Source organism: Amblyomma maculatum, chromosome 1 (genome assembly GCF_055883805.1).
Source record: "Amblyomma maculatum isolate TAMU_Amacu chromosome 1, ASM5588380v1, whole genome shotgun sequence".
NCBI lineage: Eukaryota > Metazoa > Arthropoda > Arachnida > Ixodida > Ixodidae > Amblyomma > Amblyomma maculatum.
This window is the reverse complement of record NC_139344.1, coordinates 124,834,453-124,861,307: the sequence shown is the minus strand read 5'-3', so window position 1 is coordinate 124,861,307 and position 26,855 is coordinate 124,834,453. Positions and strand designations below refer to the sequence as shown.

Genomic DNA, 26,855 nt, shown 5'->3' with positions numbered 1-26,855 from the left:
AGCACCTCGTTTTGGTTGATGGGAACAGGTGAGTCAGCTTGAGTTTGCTCAGCCTGCAGCGCTTGCTGTTGGGAAAAGCGCGCCATCGAGCTGACTTCAAGGCTCCTGTGTCGACGGCTCCGGCTGACGTAGACTTTGCTGATGTGCGCAAGTGCCTTCCTGGAACTTGCTTCCACGCTCTCCCTTTCTATTTTGCTCACGGTAGGAATCAAAGGCTATGAACTGGCTTGCGCTCCTCTGAGCTGCACGCAGAAGCACGTGCTGTGGTGTGCATCCCGCGAATGGGCAAGGCGCTCAACGAGCGCAGCCTTTTAGCGCAAATGCCAAAGCGGCAAACGTAAATAAAAGGCCGTAGCTTAGCTCAGCTAAGCCAGGATATACGTAGCGAAAGCATTTATGTTGCCGCTGGGCTGCCTACTCCTCTTCAATCGAATCTGATCCAATCCAATTGGGTGTAATCCAAACCAATCCAGTCTACTATAATCCAATACAAACCAATCCAGTCTAATCAAATCCAGTCCAATCAACTGCAGTACATTCCAGTCAAACACATTCAATTCCAATCCAATTCAATCCAACCCATACAATTCAATCCAAACCTGTCCAATCCAAATCACTACAATTAAGTCTAATCGAATCCAGTCCAATCTAATCTAGTCCAATACAATCCTGTCCAATGCTGAGTAGACGCTCGCCCGAAATTAGCCGCTGACTAGCCTATTATCATCACAACTATCATTCTCAAGAAGGAGAATTAAGAGTCGCTACTCCTCTACGGCGCGTAACGTTATCACGCGCGGTTATGTGCAGAAAGGGCTATGTACACAGACTATTTACAAAGCATTCAGCCGTTGCTGAGCTGCACAACAGAAAACACAACCAAAAGGTAGGCAAAGATAAATACCGTGTCACCAGCGGAAACCAGTCAGGCTGGAAAACAAAATCCTGGCGGGGTGCAGTTGGTTAAAGCTCTCGGTTGGGGTTACGAGGGATGGAGGTTCGAATCAAGGTGGAGGCTATTACTTTGTTTTGATGAGGAGACCGGCTCAACATAAAATTAGCTGTCTTGATTGCAGGTCCATGTTATTCTGGTTTTCTAACTATGTTGTTACTACACTAAAGACGAGACATCTTCCCCTTCTGGTTGCTTCTTGATTGCCAGATGCCGCGGCGAGTGCGCCGCGTGGGGGGGGGGGGGGGGGGGGCAAGAGCGGAAAGCAAGGGAGGAGGAGGAGGAGGAGGAAAGGAGGGTGGATGGCAGGGATCGTACACAGCAAACCGAGGGTCAGCTAACTAAGAAAGACCCCAAAAGGAGGGAACCGGGAGATTTCTGGGTGCAGCGGCAGCACCGCAACTAAAGGCCGCAGTCGGGAAAATAGCAACATGTGGTCGCAATAAATTCTGCTGAACGTGACGAGAAGAGAGGCCGGTAAAAGCATAAGAAAGAAGTTATCAAAAGAAAGACAAGCGCCAAAATTGGGAGTGGGAACTGAAGTTTTTCTATCCCAGAACACAAAGTGTGTTTCATGAAGCCGTTAACGCTTTTCGGTCAGGGTTAAGACACACTCACGAAGTACAGCGACAAAAGAAAGGTGACGAGCACGCAACCAGGACCAGGCGTCTCGTCCTGGAGGAACTTCCTTCTCATGCTCCTGGTTTTCGTCACTGTTGCGCTACCGAACTACCGCATTTTGCAACACAGCGATCCGCATGTCGGCTTCGCCTTGAGTCAACGATGCGGCCTTGACAAGGTCTGAGTTCTTCGTACGGCGTTCTAAAATGCACTTCAGCTTGCAGTGTTTGTTTCATAGGAACACATACAAACGGCACTGGAAAGGGCTGTTTGATAGCCCTCTGTATAGTAGCCTGCCAACTTGACTCCCTCGCTTCCTTACAGAAACAGTACAAGGCAAGAAAGAGAATCAGAAGAACGGAAAGTCAGGGAGGTTAGCTATGGAAAAAGAGTGCAAAGAAACAGGAGCCTGTAACCCTCAACTTTAGTCTGACTTTTGACATGGCGAGAGTTAAACGCAAAAGAGTGGAGCTGAACTTAGGCGCGAAGCGGGAAATCTGTGAATACAAGCGGCAAAAGCCATCTCAGTCAATCCAAGCCACGAAAGACCGGACCGAAGTTCAACTAGGCCTCAGCCTCGCCAGGTCGACGGTATACCATCTTTATATACTACAGGACTCCGATAAATGACTCAACGTCGGCATTGCAGCGAAAGCCACAGTCCGACAGCGCCAAGCACAGTTCGAAGAAATGGAGTCAGCCTTGTTAATGTGGTTCGGGAATGTGTACGCGAATGGTTCTGTCGTGAGCGACGAAATGCTTCAAAAGAAGGCTCGCTGCCTCGGCAACATTATGAGTGCTTCTGCTCCTCCGTCTTGATAGGTTTTACCTGTGATGACTTACGGAATTTTTGTTCAGTAAAACAGGGGGATGTTTACTGAGAAATATTCTACGCTCTGTCTAGGCGTTACTGACTTTAGCTGCTCAAGAGGATGGCTCACAAGGTTTAAGGACAGACATGACGTTTCGGATCGACGGATCTATGGAGAAGAGGGTAGCATCGACATCTCGGCTGTGTTTATATACCCAAATTCATTGAAACAGCAGCCATTAATTATAAATTTTTTTCAATTATATACTTTTCGTTTTTATTCATGACTCGTTATTATGGATGACTCGCTTTATGGACAGCTTTGGTCGGAAACCAAAGCGTCCGTACTAACGAGGCACGAATGTACTCCTATTTTTTTTCCTATTTTAATGCATTCTGTCGCAAAACAATGTACAGTGTATTAAAAAAAAAGCTCGGCAATCATCCATATTTTTTTCGAATTAAGAAAAAGAGCAAGGATGGAAGCTTGGGCGAGTTGGTGTCGGCTTTCTTGCCTGACAGCGCTAAACAGGCAGGGACACAGCCAGATATATTGGACGGGCGATAAAAAAAAGCGCCCGTCCCGTGTGTCTAGCTGTGTCCCTGTCTGTTTAGTGCTATGTGGCAAGAAAAGAAAAAGAGCATACCGTCATTGTTGTCGTCGTCTCTAGGGTCAACAGCTTTTAGCTTTTCAGTTTAGAGTAAGAACTGGCTTGTTTTATTTCTAATACGAATCTTATTCACGTGGGTCAGATCATAGAGTTCCTTACACTAACTAGAGGGAAAGCTGAGGGCGCTGCACTTCAGCCACCATGGGCGCGCTAAGAATCATGGGCCGGTGTGCTACTTGTTGCGGGACAGTCGGTTTTTCTCGGGTACGTATAGTGGCGTTACTGCGATGTTTCTTTTTCGTCATCATCATCATTTGAAGGTGCGTACATAGACCACGAAAACCATAGTAGCGAAGGCGCGAAAGCAGACGTCGCCAATAAATGGTTTTTAGTCCCGAAATGCCACTAAAAACTTCGTTAAGTGATTGCACAGCCATAAATATTTTCACAACGTTTTTTTATTTCAAACTTTGCTTATTAAGTGCGAAATATTGGTATTTGTGCTACCCGAAACTAAGCCAATAGGAGAAAGAGCCATCGCTTATATTAGATAAATATCTCACCAACATGCTGTTTCTCTCTCTTTTTGCAATTTATAGTCACAATATTCAATATTAGGACATTATTTACGGTAGAACAACGTTTATCTTTGCATTAGTTTTGGCCAAGAGTTGTAGTTCTGCACTCGGTTGCTCTCCGGCCTATGATGCTTTGAGCGCCTATGGTGGCTGAACTGGCCATCAGGAAACTCCATGTAAACTCCCATAGACGGCAGCACAGCTTTCCCTCTAGGTAAGAGTAAGAAACTCTATGGGTCAGATGGGTTAAACTCTTTGTATTGCATTATGGGCCTATGCGTAGTAACGTTGTACCCATATAGGCTTTAGATTGAAACCGACCACAAAAGGGTAGGTGAGGAGGGGGAGAGGATTGCCATTTTAGTGCAGAGTTGGACATGTAGTGTCCGGAGTTTTTCTGCTTTTATCCTGGATATTAATTGTTGTATGAAATTTATGAGTAAAATAGAGCCTTCATACGACAAAATTCTGGCTAGCCTATATACCCTAGCATTACCGAGAAATGTATATTAGCTTTAAGTTGCGGTTTAATTTAATGATTTTTTTTGAGGTCGAGCACCCGACCTCAACCTCACTTTTTGAGTTTGAGGTGAGGTTGAGTGAGGTCGCCAATGGTCACCTGAAAAGTGAGGTGAGGTCGCCTGGGGGACCTCAACCTGAATTGATGAGGTTGAGGTTGAGTGAGGTCGCCAAATAGTTTTTGAGTTTGAGGTGAGGTCGAGGTTTTTGAGGTCAAGTGCCCACTTCTGCATGCGAGCAACCAAAATTACATTTTTCTGCTTTTATGGTTAACCCGGCGTTACGCAACTGGCTTAGCGCTCTCCTGAAATGGGAAATATGGTCTTCCCAGGAGTCAGAAAAGACAGCCACATCATCGAGATATGGGACAGCAAACTCGTACATGTTCTTGAGGGCGATGTCCACTAACTTATAAAAGCTAAATGGCGCATTTTTCAGCCCGAAACTCAGAACTAGAGCCCCACAGGCGAAATGAATGCCGCATATCGGCGTGCATTCTCCGAGAGCGGAACGTGCCAATAGCCCCTTACCAGGTCCAGCGTGGATATGTACTGGGCAGCGCTTACGGTCTCTATCCTCTCTATATTCGGGATTGGATACAGCTGGTCTTTAATTATGGCGTTAAGGTTTCGGTAATCCACGCAGGGCCAAGGATCATTTCCCGATGCCTCTACAAGGATCAAAGCAGAGGTGTAGTCGCTTTCCGCTGGTTCTATAACGCCCAATTCTAACATGTGTTTGATCTCGGCCTCAATTATCTCTTTTTGTCTAGGTGAAACCCAGTAAGCCTTCAATCTTACTGGCTCGGTAGAGGTTAGTTCTATCTCCTGTGTGATGAGGTCTGTCTTTCCTTGCCGGCCACTAAAACTGTCCTGGGATTAGCAAAGCAGCTGCTTTAGTTGCTGTAGTTGAGTTGGCTCTAGAACATTTGTGCTCGCGGAACGAGCCACGAGACCGTTTATGCTGTTAGAATGTTTGTTGTCATTTCCGTTCCACTCGGGAGTTTCGGCTAGTACCTCCTCCGGTATGTTTATAGCCATGTTTGCCACCCCGCTCCTTTCAAGATAGGGCTTCATTAGATTGCAGTGGTATACCTTTATCTGCTGGCCTCTCCCCGGCATCTTCAAAGTGTAGTTGGTTTCAGAGAGACGATCTACAACTTCTACAGGTCCGACTTAATGAACTTCTAGCTTGTTTTTTCGCGAAGGCCTGAGAATGAGCACCTTATCTCCTACCTTAAAATTTCTCAGTCTAGCGTTCTTGTCGTAGTAAAACTTGGCAGTTTCCTGAGCCATTTTCAGGTTCTCGTCCACTAGTTCTCGCGTGGTGTTGAGACCATTTAACAGCTGCAGCACGTACTCTACGACTGGCTGACTTTTGCCCGTCCATTCTCACATCTCCCTTAGCAAACTAAGCGCAGAACGGAGAGCCCTTCCGTACACTAGTTCGGCGGTGGTGAAACCTGTGGCTTCATGTGGAACCATTCTCAGGGAGAAAAGCGTTGGTGGGAGACAACTTTCCCAGTCATCCTTGTTCTCGTAGCATGTAGCCCGCAGCACTCTTTTAAACACCAAATGCCACTTTTCTACGCTATTGGACTGAGGGTGATAGACCGAACTATGTATGAACTTCACGCCACACCTATGCAAAAACGTGGTCGTCAGTGCGCTCGTGAGAACTGTCCCCTGGTCAGCTTGAATTTCTGCTGCGAAGCCAATTTGGGCGAAACTCAAAGGAGTGCATTGACTATCTCCGCTGAGCAAAGTTCCCTCAGAGGTACCGCTTCCGGAAACTTTGTAGCGGGGCAGATCATAGGGAGGACGTACTTATATCCTGACTTGGTTCTAGGCAGTGGTCCCACTGTGTCAATGACCAGTTGACGGAACGGTTCTGAAATCAGCGGAACTAGCTTTAGAGGTGCCTTCCATTTCTCACCTGGCTTTCCTGTGCGCTGACAAGCGTCGCACGATTGAACGTAGCGTTCAGCGTCCTTGAAACAGCCTGGCCAGTAATATTCTCCAAGCAGTCTTTCTTTTGTTTTGTTCACGCCTAAGTGCCCTGACCAACTGTTACCGTGGCAAAGACTCAGTAGGTCAGAGCGATACTTTTCAGGGACAACCAGCTGGTCTAGTGTTCTACCCTTTTTGTCTTTGTAGTGCCGATACAGCACTCCGCCCTTGTGATGTATTGTCACATTGCGCCTAGCGATGCCTTCACGAGCTGTAAAGTGCCACTTTAACAGGCTGGGGTTCAGTTCCTGTTCTGCTTTTAACGAATCTTGTCGACGCGCAGCAGGCGGTCCATGCACGGAGAGGTTGGCTGCAACACGGAACCCGTACTGCATTCTTCCTGAATGCGGCCACTCGTTATCCTTTCTTTGACCTCTGGTTCGGGTCGCCCCTTGTCTGCACGAACTGCAACTGGTTCGTTTGGTTCCTGATTATCGGGAATGTCATTCCCCTGGCTAGACGTCTCTGATGCCTGGTGGTATGTAAGCTTGGTGGCTAGCTCGCGCGACTTTGATCTCGTCAGGGCTTTTACTGTTCCCTCTGCTAGCTTCTGACCCCGTTCATGCAGCAACTGATTCTACCTAGTCGAAAATAGGCACAGGCACTCTAATGAAACCGCGCGCGAGAAAGCGGCTTCTGTCACTAACTCTCCGAACGGGCCGAAAATCACTACCCTTGTCATCGGAAGGCACAGACCTTGATCTTTTAGCACCTGCTCTATCCATGCCACCTCCCCAGTCAAGTCTTCCTCTTTATCATAGGAAGGATGAACAATGTCTATTGCGGCCCCGCTGTCCCCAAGGACTCTGCACGTTTTCCATTTACTTTGAGCTCGTGAATGTATGGCTGTAGGAGCTCCAAATTTTCATCACTGTCATCTGCGTATGAAAAGGCTACCCGCGGCTTTTTGCACCTTGCAGCAATGTGTCCGGTCTCCTGACAGTTGAAACAACAAAACGGTTTTCTGGTTTCGAACTCTTGTCAGCGATTTCTGCGCTTCGGTCTGCCTAGAACCACCCTCAGTTCTTTCCGTGACCTGTTTTGCGCCTTCCACGGGCTGGGGTTTCTATATTGTGCGTTTTTCGGCACAAAACGCTTCCTCATGCCGAAACTGTTCTTTTCAGGCCCGCCTATATCGGAGCCTAACCTCCTCCGCGCCGTGTATTTGTCCGCTAACTCTGCGGCTTTCTCTACTTTTCTCACTTCCTCCTTGTCTTGAATCCAGAGCTTAACTGATTCGGGGATGCTGTTTAAAAATTGCTCTGGGCCTACACACTACACGACCTTATCTTTACTTTCGTACGCATACGCGCCCTTCAAACATTCTTTAAGGTTGGCCTTCAAACTGCATGCAAAGTCTGCATAGCTCTCGCCACATTTCTTACTGGCGCCTCTCAACCGCTGACGGAATTCTTCTGCCGACAAATGGTACCTTCTGAGCAGGCTAGCCTTCACTTTCTCGTAGTCATCGGCCTCGTCCGCATCCAGCCTCGCGACTATGGCAGCCGCCTCACAGGGCAACACCATCATTAGCTTCTCTGGCCATGACTTCTTAGCGTATCCCTTTTTATCACACGCCCTTTCAAAATTAACGAGATACAACCCAAGGTCTTCGCCCACTTTGTACGGCTGCATCTGAATTTTTCGTCCCGTTTGATACGCTTCCGATTCGCTTGCTTTCTCTGGAGTCGCGCCTCTCGACCGTTCAAATTCTGGTTTCTTGTCAAATGCGAGCTGCAACCTTTTTAGCTCCCGCTCTTCGGCTTCTGCCGCTAATTCTAGCTGCGATATTCTGTTCCCTTCAGCTTCCTCTTTCTTCCGTTCCTCGTTCTCTCTTTTCTGATCCTCTTTTTGTCTCTTGTCTTCCTCCTCCTCTTTTGCCCTATCCGCTTTGAATAGTTACCACACCTCGCAAATTGTATCTACCTCGGCGGATTTCAAAAGCAATGAGCAAATTTCCGGTTTTGTCATTTTAGCTTGAACCTCCACACCAAACTCTTCGCACAACAACAGCAATTCTGACCTCCGCAATTTTTCTAGCGCCATAGTTGCCTCTCGGAGTCCTGGCTTTACTGACCAACTGTTGAAGTGAGATAATCACACACGTCTCGCTTAACAACCCACAATAATTCCTAGCAGTTAAGAATAAATAGCACTAAATCTGAAGCCTGGCAAATTCCAAGCACTCACCCGCAGAAGCAGCACCAGGTCGCATGGTCAATTCAACTGCTGCCATCCAGACGTTAGAGGTGGGACTAGGGTATCGCTGGACGGATCGTCGGCCGCATCGACGCCCGCTCCACCTCAGGAAGAAGCGCCGCTGAGCGAAGGAGTTAGGAGTTGAAAGACGAAAACCAGGTTTATTTATATTGTTAGTAGTAGAAAAGACTCCGGAGAAGAAGTGATGATGCCCGCACACACACATAGTTTTAAAGGGTCCGTGTTCCCATGTTCCCTTTCCCCACACGAGACACCAAGGCGCTACTGGTACTCGACGTGGAGCAAGCTTTTGACAAAATTCAACATCAAGCCATTCTCAAAGCCATATCTGACCAAAACCTCGCAACACGCTTCTACCACTACGTCAAGGCGTTTCTGCAGGATCGAACGGCCACTCTCCAGATAGGCGAACACGTCTCGGAGAGCTTTAATCTGGGAGATAAGGGAACACCACAAGGCTCAGTGCTTTCACCATTCTTATTTAACTTGGCGATGACAAAGCTTTCTCGCGCACTGGGGGAAAGTGCTGATGCGGAGCACACCATACACGCAGACGATGTTACCATCTGGAGCACCGGTGGCAGCGATGCGGAATTGGAAGCGCGCATGCAAGAAGCCATCACGGTTACCGAGGTCCATCTTGCCCCAATGGGACATCGCTGCTCTTCTAGAGAATCCGAGCTACTCATCTACCACCCCCCAAGACCAGGACGCCGGTTCAACGACTGGCGCCGACACCACACACCAGGCATAGAGTTACAGGACAGGGATGGAAATCGCATACCTATGGTTGATAAAATACGAATTCTAGGATTAATCATCCAAAAGCAACGGGTCCAACTGGGCGATGCTTGAGAGCATCACGATCAAGGTTGCAAACGCGATCCGGATGTTTCGGCGCATCATGAATAGGCACAGGGGACTGAGCGAGGACAACGCTATTCAAATGGTTCATGCTTTTGTACTCTGTCACATCACATACGTGGCTGCAATGCTCAACTGGAAAAAGGAACATCAGAGAAGGCTTGAAGTACACATACGCCGAGCTTTCAAGACAGCGTTGGGGCTCCCAGCTAATGCCTCCACTGAACTACTCTTACAGCTAGGAGTGCACAATATCCTTGCCGAAATCATCGAGGCACAGCACACGGCACAGATTTCACGCCTATCAAGCACTAAAGCGGGCAGAGAGATTCTCTTTAAGCTCGGCCTGAACACCATAGTAGAAAGGGACAACGTCCTGCAGTTACCTAAAGTCGTGCGAGAAGCATTCAAAGTGTCCCCCTTCCCAAGGAACGTACACCCGACCCACAATCAAGGAAGAAGGCTCGCCCGCGCCAAAGCCCTCGCTGCGGACGCGGCACAGTTTCCCGACCAGACAGCTTTCGTGGATGCAGCGTACATACCGGGAAAACATGCCTACTCGGTAGCAGTAGTCGACGGGCACGGGCGTACGCGCAACTCACTCACACTTTACACCAAGAAGCCAGAGGTAGCTGAACAAGCAGTGATAGCACTAGCTCTAAAAGACTCGAACTTCACAACTGTATACAGCGACTCTAGAGCAGTCACTCGAGCTTTCGCCAAGGGCGGGATAGACAAGACGACGTTACGGATCTTAGGCGGAAGTAACATCACCGATCAGTCCATCGTATGGTTCCCGGCACACATGGCAGCTTAGGGGGCGGCCTGCGGAATCTCAATGAGATCGCACACGAGGCGGCGCGAGAACTCATAAACCGCGTCCGTGCGGTTTCCCCTGCTACTCCACATATCGAGTACAGAGATCAATTATTCACGTACAACGAGCTTACTAAGCACTTTTATCTAGGCAGACGAGCATTTCCATTCTTGCTCCAAACGAACTCATACCCCAACCCCTGGCGCATCAAGCACATCGACCCAGACAACAATGGACAACATGTGTGTGAACGGTGCAGTGACCGTGTAGACTTAAACCATATGCTGTGTGGTTGTGCATTGAGCGACGCCTACGCCAAGAACAAGGAACGTTGGGACAAAGTGTTAAAAAGTGCTTCACTACATGATCAGCTTCGGGCTGTCAAGGAGGCCCGCGCGGCGGCGGAGAACTTCGGGCTCTCGTGCCGACGTGGGAGCTGCCCTCTACACCTGGCGCCTAGCCGAGTGTCCTCCAGGACCCCTACTTTGGGAAATGAAGTTTTACCAAACCAAACCAATCCCCAGGTCCCCTAGGTGAAGGGCGGGCTCGTCGTCGAGGGAGTAGGCCTTATCACTCTAATGCCACTCAAATTGCCACACTTTCACTCTCACAGACACGCCCTCTCGAAAGTTTAGACTTGGTGAGGAAGGAGGAAGCCGCTGTGGCGGTGTAGAGGACACACACGAAGAGCTCGCTGTCTGCCGGCGTCGCATAGTCTGGGACGACACACCTGCGTCGAACGAGCCACCGCGCGCCGTCGGCAAGACGAATCGGAGAAGCGATGACCGCCGGCGTCTCATGGTCTCGGCAAAAAACGTCTGCTTCGCAAGGGCCGCCGCGCGCTGTCGTCCAGACGAAGGGGATGACCGTGTGGCCGCCTTGAGGGTACTGACACATGCGGGAGACGCCACGATCCACTTGAACCTTTGTGTTTCCCGATGGCCCCACTTGGTCGAGTCGCGCTGTCGCCGTTCTGGACCTCTCCACCTCTTTCGATCGGGAATTCTTGTCTCGATGGTTGAAAGCGGCATATCTCACGCCTGTCTCGTCGCCATCCTTAACAGTGCATGCATAGAGACAACACAATATGAATAAGTCGGCTCTTATAATGCTGCCACCATGTCACACACTTGCTTAATGGCTCTCTGGCCTCAAAGTAACGCTGTTGCAAAGAAAGCTCGCTCTTTTATCATTAGTACCGTTTTTGTACCGCTGGGTCCACTGTTTTTGCGCAGAGGACAATATCAGGCGGTGCAAACATCTCATAGCGATCGCATCTTGCCTGAGCAGGAAAACCTGCCGCATTTTATAACCTGTGGCTCTTGAGAATACATTCGTAGAGAACAAATGAGCCCCGCAGACTTTCACTAGCGGCGATACGCACGCCAAATGGCAGCTTCGACATTTATATCTAGACCTGCCTATCTCGGTCAAGAGTGGAAGAAGCTCGGCTTGTAAACTGGTCGGCCTGCACACTGGAGCACTGACGTAGTCGTCTGGTATCGCGTTTGCTCTCAGCCGCTCCGGAAAGCAAGAAGGATGAGTGTACGCCACCGCTGACCATACCATAAGCTCGGTTTAGTTCGTATCAGGTCGCTCGCAGACGATGTAAAGAAAACATCAGAATTAAGTAGCCGAAACCTTGGCTCCCACCTGCACTCAAAACAGAAGTGCATTGTCAATACCTTGTGGTAATTAATTGATAGCATATAACCTTGTTTACATTTGATTTATTGTATGCGAAAATACAAACAATGCTTTAGAAATGCAAATGGAACACAATGTATTTATCACACACACAGAAAAAAAAAAGCTTCACCACATTCAGTTTATGCGGAAGTCCTCATTCATCGCAGAGTGAGTCCAGGGGGACCTCAGCGATTTGGTCGTTGACAGGTCCATCTTCAGGAAGAGTCTCAGATTCCTCGCGCCAGCCCTCCTGGCTACCAAGCTCAAAATCCGCCAACTCAGGCATCCCACTGAAGTCGGTGCTTTCGCCAGCGAATATGACCTCACCGATCTCACCGATCTCACTGTCAAGCTCCTCAGGCTTCTTCGCTTCGGCCGCAGCAATGTCTGTTCCGTGGCGCCCCAACTCAACCTCTGTAAGATGGGCTTCTTGGATTGTGGGAGCATGTGAGTCGTCCGTATTCGGCAGAGCGCCCTGCCCTTGGCGCGGTGCAGACCGCGTCGTAGACCCAACGTCAGCGTTCGTTCCTTGCGCAGTCGTGCTCACACTTACATTGGTGATTTCAGCGAGTGCTCGCCTGGGCCTCTTCTCCTTGCCGTTCTCCATTTGCAACAGTGGGAACTGGAGACAATGATCTAGCTTTCGTTCTCTACTGATCTGTTCGCAGAAGCGCGTGCTGTCGGGTGGCTCTCGCGAACGCGCAAGTCGCGAGGCGCTCGATGATCGCCGGGCCTTTAGCGCGAATGCCACAGCGCTGGACATTTCTACCCAGAGTCTCAAAAGTTCTTAAGGCGGAAAAATTTCTTGCCCCATGAGTTGCGTAGACAGGAGTTGTGAATATTGTGTAGTCACCCTGGCGCGTCCTCACGAAAAATAAACATTAGTAATAAAGATATCATCCACGCCAAGACTAGAACCACTAACCCTCCGTGCCTGATTCGAGCGCGCTAACCACTTTTCGAAAACTTTCTGCGAGCATCTTCCTAATTCTTTTTGTCTAACGTAAGGATGTTGGAGGATGTTTTGGAAATAAAAAAAAATAGAAATATAAAAACGAAAAATAAGCATAAAAATTAAAAAAACATTACACGGAAAATAAAAGACAGTAAAATTCTCAACACGCCTAGAGCTACAATATCAGCAGCTGATGCTTCAACATACCTCCAGTGAAGGTCCTGGAATGCTATGAAATTTTTGCGTTTCGGTGTCCGCCTGTACACTGTGCACTCGCGCAGGATATTTCTTCTTTCACTTTATGTAACTCGATTATCGCACAGTGCTTCTACGTGGGTGTGCCCCATTTCACGAAATGATACAAGGTCAGCATAAATTACAATATGCGATCCTTCAGGTGGCTGACTGCCTCGCTAAAAAAAAATCAATGTCTTCAGTATTTCGTCCATTGCTGTAGCCAGCCATGTGCAGTTTCGGAGCCGGCACACTGGAAACGCGCCTAATATATTTTTGAAGCGGAAGATTCAATACGTCAGCCAGCTCGAGCCTTCAGCGTCGGTGTCGGTGGGGGTCTGAAAGAGCGCCAATTCGGACCTCTCCTTTCATGTGGGAGGGTGGCATTAGAATCAGCGTGCCATGATATTTAAATTCACGTTATCCCTAGAACACGCAGGCACATTCATACGGCTTAGGTAAAGCACAGTTTTATAGGTGGGCTGATAGCCTACGCTATCGAAACATACCCTTTAAAGGCGGAGATTAAATGTGAACAATATTGTTTTTAGGAAAGGTATACCCTACGCTACCCTTGAGCATTTCGCCAGTGTCTGAAACAGCGTCCCGTTGCCTAGCATCCGGTTTCGCCGCTGTTGCAGAGGAACAACGACAAGAAGAAGAGGAAGGATAGAAAAAATCCGCTGGTGATAACAACTTGGTAATTTCCACACTGGTAGAGACGAACGACAACCGCGAGTTGCTCAGACAGAATGCTTTTTTTTTTCTTTTTGCGAAGTTTATTGCCTCAGGGCATAAGAGGAATGTCATGATGGATGAGGGATGTGGTCAAATAAATGAAAAAAGGTTGGCTGATGCAATGAAATCGAGGAGTGAACGATGATGCGGTCCCAGTGTCCAAACAGCATATGACTCCGGATTATGGGGGGAGAGGCCAGCTGCCACCAGGTGCCGGATCCGCGTTGGCTTCAACGCTGGGCAATCCCACAGTAGGTGATGGATGTCTGCTTCTATATTTTTAGACTTGCAGATGGGGCACCCAGGGTGTGGATATAAATACCGAAATTGTGGCCACTTTCGGATCACTGCTGGTGTTAGGGCCACCCCAACTCTAATCCTCCGAAGCGCCACCTCCTCTGCACGGGTTAGACCGCGGGGGAGGCTTACCGTACACGGAGGTATAAGAGCACGTGTACGGCGCCGGAGGTGCTCCTTTCTTGTTAAAAGCAGGGTGGCATTGTCTAATTTTATGAGGTTTGGCGATGTCGATGTCGAGTTTGATAGGCGGGTTGCAGCATCCACTTGGCTTTGAGCACTTAAAAGGTCACGCGGGGTCCAATCAATACGAATTGGATTTGGTATGCGAGCCGCTAGACTGTGTATGATCTGGCAGATTTCCGGGCTACTACTAACTCGTCTAAGTAGCTTTGTCACCTGGAGGGCATCTGTACGTATGATAATACGGGCCGTGGGAAGCATGGGAATGGCGGTCACAGGGCGAAGCGCCTCTTGCACTGCAAGCAGTTCCGCACAAAAGAAGATGGAGGTTCCGGTAATTGAAATATTGACGTCTTGTTCAATGAAGATTTGCTAGGATAGTGAACTGCTGTTATCTCTTCACAGGCTTTGATGCTTGCGTCGACGTAAATTATAATGGAACCATGTGGCAAGCGGGCGTCTTGTTCCATAATTCGGTCGCGAAGTGACGACGCCGTTTCCTGTGTTCTTGGTCGGCGTAAATCAGTCGGCTTATTATCGCTCAGCTGTACAAAACGCCAAGGTTGGAGAACTGGCAGTGGCGGTGGTAGTAGTGAATGTTTCGAAGCATAAGCCTTCAGAGCACACGTTGCGTGAGAGAGTGTGGCCTCAAGCTTGCGTGCATCACGTCGTTGCTGCACCAGTTCATCTATTGTGTTTAGTTGTGCGTTTTCTTGGAGTGCCACGATTGGTGTAATGCGAGGGAGGCAGGTGATGACCCTCATTGCCTCTCGATTTATAGCCTCAAGTCGATCCCATTGTGCTCTTGTTAAATAGACAGAAGGCTTGTTCGAACGTTGTGATGGCGGTGTGCCCGGAGTTCGACGTAGAGACAATGTCATACAACTGGAAGCTATTCCTGCAGCGTCTGAATTTAGCGCATTATTTTTATTCGTCTTGTACGCTGCTTGAAGCAACGCCTTCGGAACTTCCACGGAATCGGCCACAAATGACAAACAACTGTCTGCTACGAGAAAAGCGCCAAGTTCAACATCCGGTGCAAGCAGCGAAGCCAGATCATTACACAGACACTACACAGGGCTTCAAGTTTACGTAAAAGCACGCACTGGCTATGAGAGTTTACATACTATCCTCATTTGTCCATTGCTTCCTGAAATACGCCAGGTATGTTCATATAGAACAAAAGCAACGCACCTTCCTTCTCTAGTAGCAGAGCTTGTTGCCATTCGCGATGGTTTGTCTATATTAGCAGACAGCCTATATGCTGCACCCCGACCATTTTGATCTTACAGAATCCAGCAAAGCCGTCCGAGCATTACGGAGTATATCTAATACCTTGGACATCATCAACGATGTTTGCAATATTGTGCAATCATTTCCTTGCCCTGTGAGTGTGGTGTGGGCTCCCTAAACTACGCTCCGTCTCACAGAAACTGATGATGCCTCCTGTTCCCAGAAAGTGACATATCCTCGGCTGATGTTAAAGTTGTCCTCAGGGGAGGCCATAGTGCTTGCGAAAGAATTTTTTCGCCGCTCCACGCGTGCTTTAATTCCACCGTGTGGATCAAACTCCGTGAGGAGTTGACGCTGAGAAGAATCCGCGTGTGTGTTGCTTTAACGCCTGCTGTAAAATATTCTCGGACCACCCAGACTGCGTCCCTGAACTGCCCGTTCTGTCCAGCCCCTGCTATGCAGGCCACAATAGACCACTTCCCAACAACTTGTCCTGGTCTTCGCGTGGCCCACATGGCACACCTTAGAAGCCACTCTTACCACCCTACCAGACCGCCTGACACTGGGGTATGGATACATGGCTCACACCACCGAGAGCTGTTGGCATTCTTTGGGGGCCACAGGCCTGTATTAATATATTTAAACCCTTATGCCGAAGGGCTAACTTGCGCAATGAAAAAAAAAACAGCCTGCTTCCAGCCCAACACAGCGAGCTTTTCGAACTGAATGCGAACTGATCAAGTTCTGTAACATCGCTCCAGGCAGTTGCGCGGCTGCATTACACAAGTAGAACCGTTAGACGTCATCGACCGCAGTGCGGCGAGTGGGAAAGCATGCTGAGAAGCAGATGTGTTTGAGAGAGAGAGAGAGAGACAGAAATAGAATAGAAAGGCAGGAAGGTTAATCAGGCGATGCCCAGTAGGCTACCCTACACGTGGGGAGGGGAACAAAGGAAAAAAAAGAAAGAAAGGATGCGAAGAGAAGGAGTCTATTGTGCAGTTAAAGTCTTGAACTCAACCCCGAATCCTTTAAAAACTTAAGTAGTGCCTTCACTGATTTCCTTTCTGATGAAGGAGTCATCCAAGGGCCCAGAATCTTTTCTTCAGTAAGAGCGCGAGAGTACAAGCAACGAAGTGTAGCAGCCAGGAAAGTGCGCTCACGCTCAAACTGAGGCCACTCACAAAGTATGTGCGCAATAGTTTCAACACACCCACACTGCTCACACGTTATAGTGTTTCCCATAACGATGAGGTGAAAGCGGTCGTGATTTTTCTGGAAAAGTAGTGGAAGGTTGACGGGGTGATCTTCTTAAAGCTCTGCCGTTATGTGAGCTGCAACTTGACCACCAGACTTGCGATTGTGATTAACGGAGAGTCATGGAAGTTTGTTTACAATTGTTTAAATCTTGAAAAACCACAAATATGCTTCAATGATTCAGAGCCGACAGAATGTATTTGACGCAAAAATGAAAGAAAGGTTCACTACGTTCACTCTATGCGAAATCCACACTGATCGCAACATTTCAGTCGAATCAAAACAATTTTGCCTTCAAAAGTTTCATCTGCAAGGCGAAAATCTGACTCTCGCACCTACGCTCCTGGATTTCAGTTTTAAAAGGCTAAAAGGCTACAACTGGGGCATCTCACTGAAGTCCAGGCTTTCATCATCGAGAACGATCTCACCAATTTCACAATGAAGTTAACGGGGTTCTTCGAGTTGGTAGCAGGTGCGTCTGTTTAGTGGCCTCCCAACTTAGCCACCACAAGCACCTCGTTTTGGTTGATGGGAACAGGTGAGTCAGCTTGAGTTTGCTCAGCCTGCAGTGCTTGCTGTCGGGAAAAGCGCGCCATCGAGCTGACTTCAAGGCTCCTGTGTCGACGGCTCCGGCTGACGTAGACTTTGCTGATGTGCGCAAGTGCCTTCCTGGAACTTGCTTCCACGCTCTCCCTTTCTATTTTGCTCACGGTAGGAATCAAGGGCTATGAACTGGCTTGCGCTCCTCTGAGCTGCACGCAGAAGCACGTGCTGTGGTGTGCATCCCGCGAATGGGCAAGGCGCTCAACGAGCGCAGCCTTTTAGCGCAAATGCCACAGCGGGAAACGTAAAAAAAAGGCCGTGGCTTAGCTCAGCTAAGCCAGGATTTACGTAGCGAAAGCATTTATGTTGCCGCTGGGCTGCCTACTCCTCTTCAATCGAATCTGATCCAATCCAATTGGGTGTAATCCAAACCAATCCAGTCTACTATAATCCAATACAAACCAATCCAGTCTAATCAAATCCAGTCCAATCAACTGCAGTACATTCCAGTCAAACACATTCAATTCCAATGCAATTCAATCCAACACATACAATTCAATCCAAACCTGTCCAATCCAAATCACTACAATCAAGTCTAATCGAATCCAGTCCAATCTAATCTAGTCCAATACAATCCTGTCCAATGCTGAGTACATGCTCGCCCGAAATTAGCCGCTGACTAGCCTATTATCATCACAACTATCATTCTCAAGAAGGAGAATTTAGAGTCGCTACTCCTATACCGCGCGTAACGTTATCACGCGCGGTTATGTGCAGAAAGGGCTATGTGCACAGACTATTTACAAAGCATTCAGCCGTTGCTGAGCTGCACAACAGAAAAGACAACCAAAAGGCAGGCAAAGATAAATACCGTGTCACCAGCGGAAACCAGTCAGGCTGGAAAAAAAAATCCTAACGGGGTGTAGTTGGTTAAAGCTCTCGGTTGGGGTTACGAGGGATGGAGGTTCGAATCAAGGTGGAGGCTATTACTTTGTTTTGATGAGGAGACCGGCTCAACATAAAATTAGCTGTCTTGATTGCAGGTCCATGCTATTCTGGTTTTCTAACTATGTTGTTACTACACTAAAGACGAGACATCTTCCCCTTCTGGTTGATTCTTGATTGCCAGATGCCGCGGCGAGTGCGCCGCGGGGGGGGGGGGGGGGGGGGGGGGGGGGGGGGGGCAAGAGCGGAAAGCAAGGGAGGAGGAGGAGGAGGAAAGGAGGGTGGATGGCAGGGATCGTACACAGCAAACCGAGGGTCAGCTAACTAAGAAAGACCCCAAAAGGAGGGAACCGGGAGATTTCTGGGTGCAGCGGCAGCACTGCAACTAAAGGCCGCAGTCGGGAAAATAGCAGCATGTGGTCGCAATAAATTCTGCTGAACGTGACCAGAAGAGAGGCCGGTAAAAGCGTAAGAAAGAAGTTATCAAAAGAAAGACAAGCGCCAAAATTGGGGGTGGGAACTGAAGTTTTTCTATCCCAGAACACAAAGTGTGTTTCATGAAGCCGTTAACGCTTTTCGGTCAGGGTTAAGACACACTCACGAAGTACAGCGACAAAAGAATGGTGATGAGCACGCAACCAGGACCAGGCGTCCCGTCCTGGAGGAATTTCCTTCTCATGCTCCTGGTTTTCGTCACTGTTGCGCTACCGAACTACCACATTTTGCAACACAGCGATCCGCATGTCGGCTTCACCTTGAGTCAACGATGCGGCCTTGAAAAGGTCTGAGTTCTTCGTACGGCGTTCTAAAATGCACTTCAGCTTGCAGTGTTTGTTTCATAGGAACACATACAAACGGCACTGGAAAGGGCTGTTTGATAGCCTTCTGTATAGTAGCCTGCCAACTTGACTCCCTCGCTTCCTTACAGAAACAGTACAAGGCAAGAAAGAGAATCAGAAGAACGGAAAGTCAGGGAGGTTAGCTAGGGAAAAAGAGTGCAAAGAAACAGGAGCCTGTAACCCTCAACTTTAGTCTGACTTTTGACATGGCGAGAGTTAAACGCAAAAGAGTGGAGCTGAACTTAGGCGCGAAGCGGGAAATCTGTGAATACAAGCGGCAAAAGCCATCTCAGTCAATCCAAGCCACGAAAGACCGGACCGAAGTTCAACTAGGCCTCAGCCTCGCCAGGTCGACGGTATACCATCTATATATACTGCAGGACTCCGATAAATGACTCAACGTCGGCATTGCAGCGAAAGCCACAGTCCGACCGCGCCAAGCACAGTTCGAAGAAATGGAGTCAGCCTTGTTAATGTGGTTCGGGAATGTGTACGCGAATGGTGCTGTCGTGAGCGACGAAATGCTTCAAAAGAAGGCTCGCTGCCTCGGCAACATTATGAGTGCTTCTGCTCCTCCGTCTTGATAGGTTTTACCTGTGATGACTTACGGAATTTTTGTTCAGTAAAACAGGGGGATGTTTACTGAGAAATATTCTACGCTCTGTCTAGGCGTTACTGACTTCAGCTGCTCAAGAGGATGGCTGACAAGGTTTAAGGACAGACATGACGTTTCGGATCGACGGATCTATGGAGAAGAGGGTAGCATCGACATCTCGGCTGTGTTTATATACCCAAATTAATTAAAACAGCAGCCATTAATTATAAATTTTTTTCAAGTATATACTTTTCGTTTTTATTCATGACTCGTTATTATGGATGACTCGCTTTATGGACAGCTTTGGTCGGAAACCAAAGCGTCCGTACTAACGAGGCACGAATGTATTCCTATTTTTTTCCTATTTTAATGTATTCTGTCGCAAAACAATGTACAGTGTATTAAAAAAAATGCACGGCAATCATCCATTTTTTTTTTCGAATTAAGAAAAAGAGCAAGGATGGAAGCTTGGGCGATTTGGTGTCGGCTTTCTTGCCTGACAGCGCTAAACAGGCAGGGACACAGCCAGATATACTGGACGGGCGATAAAAAAAAGCGCCCGTCCCGTGTGTCTAGCTGTGTCCCTGTCTGTTTAGTGCTATGTGGCAAGAAAAGAAAAAGAGCATATCGTCATTGTTGTCGTCGTCACTAGGGTCAACAGCATTTGGCTTTTCAGTTTAGAGTAAGAACTGGCTTGTTTTATTTCTAATACGAATCTTATTCACGTGGGTCAGATCATAGAGTTCCTTACACTAACTAGAGGGAAAGCTGAGGGCGCTGCACTTCAGCCACCATGGGCGCGCTAAGAATCCTGGGCCGGTGTGCTACTTGTTGCGGGACAGTCGGTTTTTCTCGGGTACGTGGAGTGGCGTTACTGCGTTGTTTCTTTTTCGTCATCATCATCATTTGAAGGTGCGTACATAGACCACGAAAACCATAGTAGCGAAGGCGCAAAAGCAGACGTCGCCAATAAATGGTTTTTAGTCCCGAAATGCCACTAAAAACTTCCTTAAGTGATTGCACAACCATAAATATTTTCACAACGTTTTTTTATTTCAAACTTTGCTTATTAAGTGCGAAATATTGGTATTTGTGCTACTCGAAACTAAGCCAATAGGAGAAAGAGCCATCGCTTATATTAGATACATATCACACCAACATGCTGTTTCTCTCTCTTTTTGCAATTTATAGTCACAATATTCAATATTAGGACATTATTTACGGTAGAACAACGTTTATCTTTGCATTAGTTTTGGCCAAAAGTTGTAGTTCTGCACTCGGTTGCTCTCCAGCCCATGATGCTTTGAGCGCCTATGGTGGCTGAACTGGCCATCTGGAAACTCCATGTAAACTCCCATAGACGGCAGCACAGCTTTCCCTCTAGGTAAGAATAACAAACTGTATGAGTCAGTTGGGTTAAACTCTTTGTATTGCATTATGGGCCTATGCGTAGTAACGTTGTACCCATATAGGCCTTAGATTGAAACCGACCACAAAAGGGTAGGCGAGGAGGGGGAGAGGATTGCCATTTTAGTGCAGAGTTGGACATGTAGTGTCCGGAGTTTTTCTGCTTTTATCCTGGATATTAATTGTTGTATGAAATTTATGAGTAAATTACAGCCTTCATACGACAAAATTCTGGCTAGCCTATATACCCTAGCATTACCGAGAAATGTATATTAGCTTTAAGTTGCGGTTTAATTTAATGATTTTTTTTTGAGGTCGAGCACCCGACCTCAACCTCACATTTTGAGTTTGAGGTGAGTTTGAGTGAGGTCGCCAATGGTCACCTGAAAAGTGAGGTGAGGTCGCCTGGGGGACCTCAACCTGAATTGATGAGGTTGAGGTTGAGTGAGGTCGCCAAATAGTTTTTGAGTTTGAGGTGAGGTCGAGGTTTTTGAGGTCAAATGCCCACCTCTGCATGCGAGCAACCAAAATTACAGTTTTCTGCTTTTATGGTTAACCCGGCGTTACGCAACTGGCTTAGCGCTCTCCTGAAATTGGAAATATGGTCTTCCCAGGAGTCAGAAAAGACAGCCACATCATCGAGATATGGGACAGCAAACTCGTACATGTCCTTGAGGGCGATGTCCACTAGCTTATAAAAGCTAAATGGCGCATTTTTCAGCCCGAAACTCAGAACTAGAGCCCCACAGGCGAAATGAATGCCGCATATCGGCGTGCATTCTCCGAGAGCGTAACCTGCCAATAGCCCTTTACCAGGTCCAGCGTGGATATGTACTGGGCAGCGCTTACGGTCTCTATCCTCTCTATATTCGGGATTGGATACAGCTGGTCTTTAATTATGGCGTTAAGCTTTCGGTAATCCACGCAGGGCCAAGGATCATTTCCCGGTGCCTCTACAAGGATCAAAGCAGAGGTGTAGTCACTTTCCGCTGGTTCTATAACGCCCAATTCTAACATGTGTTTGATCTCGGCCTCAATTATCTCTTTTTGTCTAGGTGAAACCCTGTAAGCCTTCAATCTTACTGGCTCGGTAGAGGTTAGTTCTATCTCCTGTGTGATGAGGTCTGTCTTTCCTTGCCGGCCACTAAAACTGTCCTGGAATTAGCAAAGCAGCTGCTTTAGTTGCTGTAGTTGAGTTGGCTCTAGAACCTTTGTGCTCGCGGAACGAGCCACGAGATCGTTTATGCTGTTAGAATGTTTGTTGTCATTTCCGTTCCACTCGGGAGTTTCGGCTAGTACCTCCTCCGGTATGTTTATAGCCATGTTTGCCACCCCGCTCCTTTCAAGATAGGGCTTCATTAGATTGCAGTGGTATACCTTTATCTGCTGGCCTCTCCCCGGCATCTTCAAAGTGTAGTTGGTTTCAGAGAGACGATCTACAACTTCTACAGGTCCGACTTAATGAACTTCTACCTTGTTTTTTCGCGAAGGCTTGAGAATGAGCACCTTATCCCCTACCTTAAAATTTCTCACTCTAGCATTCTGGTCGTAGTAAAACTTGGCAGTTTCCTGAGCCATTTTCAGGTTCTCGTCCACTAGTTCTCGCGTGGTGTTGAGACCATTTAACAGCTGCAGCACGTACTCTACGACTGGCTGACTTTCGCCCGTCCATTCTCACATCTCCCTTAGCAAACTAAGCGGAGAACGGAGAGCCCTTCCGTACACTAGTTCGGCGGGGGTGAAACCTGTGGCTTCATGTGGAACCATTCTCAGGGAGAAAAGCGTTGGTGGGAGACAACTTTCCCAGTCATCCTTGTGCTCGTAGCATGTAGCTTGCAGCCCTCTTTTAAACATTAAATGCCACTTTTCTACGCTATTGGACTGAGGGTGATAGACCGAACTATGTATGAACTTCACGCCACACCTATGCAAAAACGTGGTCGTCAGTGCGCTCGTGAGAACTGTCCCCTGGTCAGCTTGAATTTCTGCTGCGAAGACAATTTGGGCGAAAACTCAAAGGAGTGCATTGACTATCTCCGCTGAGCTAAGTTCCCTCAGAGGTACCGCTTCCGGAAACTTTGTAGCGGGGCAGATCATAGGGAGGACGTACTTATATCCTGACTTGGTTCTAGGCAGTGGTCCCACTGTGTCAATGACCAGTTGACGGAACGGTTCTGAAATCAGCGGAACTAGCTTTAGAGGTGCCTTCCATTTCTCACCTGGCTTTCCTGTGCGCTGACAAGCGTCGCACGATTGAACGTAGCGTTTAGCGTCCTTGAAACAGCCTGGCCAGTAATATTCTCCAAGCAGCCTTTCCTTTGTTTTGTTCACGCCTAAGTGCCCTGACCAATTGTTACCGTGGCAAAGACTCAGTAGGTCAGAGCGATACTTTTCAGGGACAACCAGCTGGTCTAGTGTTCTACCCTTTTTGTCTTTGTAGTGCCGATACAGCAGTCCGCCCTTGTGATGTATTGTCACATTTCGCCTAGCGATGCCTTCACGAGCTGTAAAGTGCCACTTTAACAGGCTGGGGTTCAGTTCCTGTTCTGCTTTTAACGAATCTTGTTGACGCGCAGCAGGCGGTCCATGCACGGAGAGGTTGGCTGCAACACGGAACCCGTACTGCATTCTTCCTGAATGCGGCCACTCGTTATCCTTTCTTTGACCTCTGGTTCGGGTCGCCCCTTGTCTGCACGAACTGCAACTGGTGCGTTTGGTTCCTGATTATCGGGAATGTCATTCCCCTGGCTAGACGTCTCTGATGCCTGGTGGTATGTAAGCTTGGTGGCTAGCTCGCGCGAGTTTGATCTCCTCAGGGCTTTTACTGTTCCCTCTGCTAGCTTCTGACCCCGTTCATGCAGCAACTGATTCTACCTAGTCGAAAATAGGCACAGGCACTGTAATGAAACCGCGCGCGAGAAAGCGGCTTCTGTCACTAACTCTCCGAACGGGCCGAAAATCACTACCCTTGTCATCGGAAGGCACAGACGTTGATCTTTTAGCACCTGCTCTATCCATGCCACCTCCCCAGTCAAGTCTTCCTCTTTATCATAGGAAGGATGAACAATGTCTATTGCGGCCCCGCTGTCCCCAAGGACTCTGCACGGTTTCCATTTACTTTGAGCTCGTGAATGTATGGCTGTAGGAGCTCCAAATTTTCATCACTGTCATCTGCGTATGAAAAGGCTACCCGCGGCTTTTTGCACCTTGCAGCAATGAGTCCGGTCTCCTGACAGTTGAAACAACAAAACGGTTTTCTGGTTTCGAACTCTTGTCAGCGATTTCTGCGCTTCGGTCTGCCTTAACCACCCTCAGTTCTTTCCGTGACCTATTTTGCGCCTTCCACGGGCTGGGGTTTCTATATTGTGCGTTTTTCGGCACAAAACGCTTCCTCATGCCGAAACTGTTCTTTTCAGGCCCGCCTATATCGGAGCCTAACCTCCTCCGCGCCGTGTATTTGTCCGCTAACTCTGCGGCTTTCTCTACTTTTCTCACTTCCTCCTTGTCTTGAATCCAGAGCTTAACTGATTCGGGGATGCTGTTTTAAAATTGCTCTGGGCCTACACACTACACGACCTTATCTTTACTTTCGTACGCATACGCGCCCTTCAAACATTCTTTAAGGTTGGCCTTCAAACTGCATGCAAAGTCTGCATAGCTCTCGCCACATTTCTTACTGGCGCCTCTCAACCGCTGACGGAATTCTTCTGCCGACAAATGGTACCTTCTGAGCAGGCTAGCCTTCACTTTCTCGTAGTCATCGGCCTCGTCCGCATCCAGCCTCGCGACTATGGCAGCCGCCTCACAGGGCAACACCATCATTAGCTTCTCTGGCCATGACTTCTTAGCGTATCCCTTTTTATCACACGCCCTTTCAAAATTAACGAGATACAACCCAAGGTCTTCGCCCACTTTGTACGGCTGCATCTGAATTTTTCGTCCCGTTTGATACGCTTCCGATTCGCTTGCTTTCTCTGGAGTCGCGCCTCTCGACCGTTCAAATTCTGGTTTCTTGTCAAATGCGAGCTGCAACCTTTTTAGCTCCCGCTCTTCGGCTTCTGCCGCTAATTCTAGCTGCGATATTTTGTTCCCTTCAGCTTCCTCTTTCTTCCGTTCCTCGTTCTCTCTTTTCTGATCCTCTTTTTGTCTCTTTTCTTCCTCCTCCTCTTTTGCCCTATCCGCTTTGAATAGTTACCACACCTCGCAAATTGTATCTACCTCGGCGGATTTCAAAAGCAATGAGCAAATTTCCGGTTTTGTCCTTTTAGCTTGTACCTCCACACCAAACTCTTCGCACAACAACAGCAATTCTGACCTCCGCAATTTTTCTAGCGCCATAGTTGCCTCTCGGAGTCCTGGCTTTACTGACCAACTGTTGAAGTGAGATAATCACACACGTCTCGCTTAACAACCCACAATAATTCCTAGCAGTTAAGAATAAATAGCACTAAATCTGAAGCCTGGCAAATTCCAAGCACTCACCCGCAGAAGCAGCACCAGGTCGCATGGTCAATTCAACTGCTGCCATCCAGACGTTAGAGGTGGGACTAGGGTGTCGCTGGACGGATCGTCGGCCGCATCGACGCCCGCTCCACCTCAGGAAGAAGCGCCGCTGAGCGAAGGAGTTAGGAGTTGAAAGACGAAAACCTGGTTTATTTACATTGTTAGTAGTAGAAAAGACTCCGGAGAAGAAGTGATGATGCCCGCACACACACATAGTTTTAAAGGGTCCGTGTTCCCATGTTCCCTTTCCCCACACGAGACACCAAGGCGCTACTGGTACTCGACGTGGAGCAAGCTTTTGACAAAATTCAACATCAAGCCATTCTCAAAGTCATATCTGACCAAAACCTCGGAACACGCTTCTACCACTACGTCAAGGCGTTTCTGCAGGATCGAACGGCCACTCTCCAGATAGGCGAACACGTCTCGGAGAGCTTTAATCTGGGCGATAAGGGAACACCACAAGGCTCAGTGTTTTCACCATTCTTATTTAACTTGGCGATGACAAAGCTTTCTCGCGCACTGGGGGAAATTGCTGATGCGGAGCACACCATACACGCAGACGATGTTACCATCTGGAGCACCGGTGGCAGCGATGCGGAATTGGAAGCGCGCATGCAAGAAGCCATCACGGTTACCGAGATCCATCTTGCCCCAATGGGACATCGCTGCTCTTCTAGAGAATCCGAGCTACTCATCTACCACCCCCCAAGACCAGGACGCCGGTTCAACGACTGGCGCAGACACCACACACCAGGCATAGAGTTACAGGACAGGGATGGAAATCGCATACCTATGGTTGATGAAATACGAATTCTAGGATTAATCATCCAAAAGCAACGGGTCCAACTGGGCGATGCTTGAGAGCATCACGATCAAGGTTGCAAACGCGATCCGGATGTTTCGGCGCATCATGAATAGGCACAGGGGACTGAGCGAGGACAACGCTATTCAAATGGTTCATGCTTTTGTACTCTGTCACATCACATACGTGGCTGCAATGCTCAACTGGAAAAAGGAACATCAGAGAAGGCTTGAAGTACACATACGCCGAGCTTTCAAGACAGCGTTGGGGCTCCCAGCTAATGCCTCCACTGAACTACTCTTACAGCTAGGAGTGCACAATATCCTTGCCGAAATCATCGAGGCACAGCACACGGCACAGATTTCACGCCTATCAAGCACTAAAGCGGGCAGAGAGATTCTCTTTAAGCTCGGCCTGAACACCATAGTAAAAAGGGACAACGTCCTGCAGTTACCTAAAGTCGTGCGAGAAGCATTCAAAGTGTCCCCCTTCCCAAGGAACGTACACCCGACCCACAATCAAGGAAGAAGGCTCGCCCGCGCCAAAGCCCTCGCTGCGGACGCGGCACAGTTTCCCGACCAGACAGCTTTCGTGGATGCAGCGTACATACCGGGAAAACATGCCTACTCGGTA

General features: G+C 48.4%; 2 pseudogenes; both read right to left on the bottom strand.

Moving 5' to 3' along the window:
- Positions 1-4,385: 4,385 nt before the first annotated feature.
- On the bottom strand, positions 4,386-7,628 carry LOC146203853 (uncharacterized; annotated as a pseudogene).
- A 4,217-nt stretch (positions 7,629-11,845) lies between these two features.
- Positions 11,846-24,733, bottom strand: LOC146203852 (uncharacterized; annotated as a pseudogene).
- Positions 24,734-26,855: the final 2,122 nt, after the last annotated feature.